Source organism: Pteropus alecto, unplaced genomic scaffold, assembly GCF_000325575.1.
Source record: "Pteropus alecto unplaced genomic scaffold, ASM32557v1 scaffold113, whole genome shotgun sequence".
NCBI classification, from domain to species: Eukaryota; Metazoa; Chordata; class Mammalia; order Chiroptera; family Pteropodidae; genus Pteropus; species Pteropus alecto.
This window is the reverse complement of record NW_006433949.1, coordinates 3,021,784-3,025,567: the sequence shown is the minus strand read 5'-3', so window position 1 is coordinate 3,025,567 and position 3,784 is coordinate 3,021,784. Positions and strand designations below refer to the sequence as shown.

General features: G+C 32.3%; 1 protein-coding gene across 1 annotated transcript in view; it reads left to right on the top strand.

Annotated features, from left to right (window-relative positions):
* Positions 1-3,297: 3,297 nt before the first annotated feature.
* The window catches only part of MED13L (mediator complex subunit 13 like), a 232,608-nt gene continuing 232,121 nt past the window's right edge, over positions 3,298-3,784 (top strand). Inside the window, exon 1 of the mRNA XM_006908585.3 lies at positions 3,298-3,347. The gene's annotated coding sequence lies outside the window, so the exon portion shown is untranslated. The remainder of the gene's footprint in view (positions 3,348-3,784) is intronic.

Below are 3,784 nucleotides of genomic sequence, written 5' to 3'. Positions count from 1 at the left end.
AAGTAACAAACATGATATCGTATATGAGGACGTATTTTAGTCTAATTGAATATACACATCTATGATAGAAATTTTTTTTTTTGGACAGAGTATTTCAGTAACATTAAGTAGTCTTTCTTCTTATCAAACATTAATTCAAAAATTAAAGCTAAGTCTTTGAACATTCCATTTTGTACTTAGATATTTCTGTTAGGCTTGAATGGTGGTTCATTGTTATATTTTCCAATGAACAATGGTATAATATTTAATTTTAGCTTTAAGGTAAAGGAACTAAATTGTTTTAAAATAATTGGACATTTTTCAGTTATTTTGGCTAAATCAGTTATGAAGTGGTTAAGTTTGTAGCCTTGCTGTTATGTCACTTGTATTTGTGTTTTATCACTTGCTACAACAACTCCATGAAGAATATAGAGCAGGTGGCAGCAGCTTTCCTTTACCACTGAGACCATAGAAGCACTGATAGGAAGTTAGTGGAAGTGCTAGGATTAGGAAACCATTCTCCTGAATCAAAGCCAAATATTTTGTTTTTTTTCCGTGCCGGATGTTACAGGTGAAAGTATTCTAGTGAGCAAATTGCTGTTCATAGATATTTTAGGGGACTGACTCACCTGATGTTTAAATCTCTGATATACCTTAATTTTCTAACCTTTTAGATACAGTTAATGTAAGTATTAGTGATTCATATTTATTGGTATCTTTTTATTACCCCTCTTTTTCCCCTCAGGCACAGAACATTAGCCTAGGCAATAATAAAGTCTACTTTTCTGATTTCAGCTGTCCCTTTTTAGGTTTTTAATTGTTTCCTTCTTTGAGGTTTATTTAAAAATTGATGCTAGGCTTTCTAATTAAAAAAAAACAACAACAGAGCTTTTATTTGAAGAAACGAAGGAACTTGTATGACAGAAAAACACAGAAAGGATATGAACAATTTAAAGAGAAATAGTCCTGCTACTACTAGTTATGATAATAGTATCATGTGTATTTTTTGCCAAGTGCCAGGTACTGTCCCTAAGTGCTTTATGTGTATACTAACTCATTTAATCAATTTTATAAATACTATCACCCTCATTTTGCTAGTGAGACAGCAGAGAGACAAAGGTTAAGTAACTTGCTAAATACTTGCTACTTATGTAGCTAGTAAGTACAGACAGAAATGGGATTCAAACCCTGGCAGGCTGGCCTAAGGTTATACTTCTGATCAAGTATATGATAATGATTTCCTCTAAACAGAACAAGGACTACAAATTAGTACAAGAAATATCATTCTGTTAAATTGGCAGGTATTTAAAAAGCAATTTGGGAGAAGGTTATTTGTATTGGTGGGACTATTAATTGAAAAGTAATATGGTAGCACTCATGCATGAGTCTTAAAATATTTATATTCTTCGGTAATTCTACATCAAGCAATCTCTCCTAAGGAAATAATCCAGAAAATAAAAACGTTCCAGAATGTTCACCAATTATAATTATAATAGTGAAAAAAAAGGACGGTTGTCCAGTTATGGAATAAATTTTTTTCCAGTGAATAGGATATTATGCAAACATTAAAAATTGTTTTTGAAGAATAATTAGTAATATGTAAAAATATTTATAATAAGTGAAAAAGTGCAGGATATAAAACTATGCAGTATGGTTCCAACTTTAAAAATGTATATGTATGGAAAAACAGGAAGAACATACAGTTAAATGCTAATAATTATTTCTGATGTGATTATGGAAAATAATCCTGGTATGATTAGTTTCATTTTTAAAAACTTTATGAACTTTTTGCATTGGGAATGTAGTGTTTATAGCTCGAGGAAACCAAGTGACATAAAAGGAAAGCCTAAATGATGCCAATACCAGCCTTTACTACGAATAGTCATTAAATATTAGATTTGCATATTTCATAGTGTAAAAAGATAGATTACTGAACTTAAGATGGTTTTAGTTTAGATGTTATTAACTTCGGAAACTTTTTTGAAGTGAAACTTTTTGGATCAAAGAAAATTGATATTTTTTTCCTAAAATGTGTTCATTACAGTGATTGTTTTAGTGCTTCAGATTTGTTTCAGTTATGTTAGTAGAAGAAATGTTTATTGTTCTATCCTGTGGTAGTTGATTTTTGAAAAATAACTTGTTGACAAAAATTACTGTCGGTGGTGGTAGTGAGTGGAGAGTGGGGAGAGGAGTAAGGATCGAATGCAAGGATACATGGGCTCGTTGGTACAGAATCAATTATTAATCTGTTTTACTGTCAGTTTTGAATACATAGTTGTAGTTTATAGCTTCTGGAGTAAAGAATTCAACTTTCATTTGTTTTGAAACATCTTTGAAGTTTAGTTCCTTAAACCTAAGATTTAAAAAATTTTAAAATACAAGTTTCTGTAAAAGTACAAAGATACAGGTTCGGTTGTCAACAAGTTCCCACGTTTTAAAATATATTTAAAAAACAAAAGACCAAACTACATTAGGGAATTGTTATTGAAACAGCTTTTCTGTGTGGTACATGTCCAAAAACATGAATAAATTGTTGATAACTGCATCAGTTTTATTAGCAGCTTATTTGTTCATAATGAAGCACTATAGTATTGCATGCTGTTTCCTTGATTAAAAAGGATTTGAATTGTAGCTTCTGGATGGAAAGGAATTGAGGAAATTCTTAGAAAGAAATTATTTCAGTTCTGTATTTATTTTTTAATTTCTTACCTGATTTCTAAATGTAATTTATGAATCAACTAAGGAATAATAATATAGAAAACAGTTTTATACAGAGACTTTATAGTAAGTATTTAGGTAAAAAATGGTTCGACAGGAAATAATGATTATCTGTTTGTTGTACTTTGATATTTAATATACAGAGCTCAGTAGAAATCTTGATAGGAAGAAATGAATTTTTTTGCCCTTTAAAAATGGAGGATTAACAAGTGGGAGAAATGTTATGATGGGAAGTGTAGTGTAAATATTTAGCAAATTTGCTTCTCCATGTTGAGGTCTTTTCTTAGTGTTCTTAACTAAAAGGAAAAATCAAAACTATTGGCCCATTTGGAATTTCCTTTTTAAGACTTTCCTTTTTACATCTTTTGCCCTTTTGTTTTTTTTTTTTTTTTTTTTTTTTGTCTTTTTCCAGGCTGAACTCACTGGAATCAAATGGCGTAGGTACAATTTTGGAGGGCACGGGGACTGTGGACCCATAATTTCAGCCCCAGCCCAAGATGACCCAATCCTGTTAAGTTTCATCCGATGTCTGCAAGCCAACTTGCTGTGTGTATGGCGCCGTGATGTCAAACCAGATTGCAAAGAGTTATGGATATTCTGGTGGGGAGATGAACCCAACCTAGTGGGTGTAATACATCACGAACTGCAGGGTAAGGTTTTGTTTGTCCTTAAAAATTATGTGCATGACATATTTTTTGAACAGTGGTAAATTCCAAAGATCTTATTAAGACTTGCCAAGAAGAAAAATCCAAGTGTTTAATGGGTGCGTCTCTCAAAGGAACATCATCACTTTCACCCTCTTCTTCCCACTCCCATTTTTTTCAAAGGCTCCTGTCCTTTCCCAGTCATGCTGGAAATCAGAACCTTGTGGCCATTATTACAAAAGGAAAGTATTGTGTCTCCTGGGTGTGTTGAGTTGGAAATGAGGCTAAGAGCCACTGTTTTAAAATGATAGTGAATTGTGATTAGCAAGTCAGTGAAACAGACAGAATTGTTCTTTCTTGGACGGTGGCTGTTGTTCATTGCCAGCAGAACCCTGGTGAAAAATTGTAAAGTGATAATGGAAACTTAGTGCAGGCTTTATTGG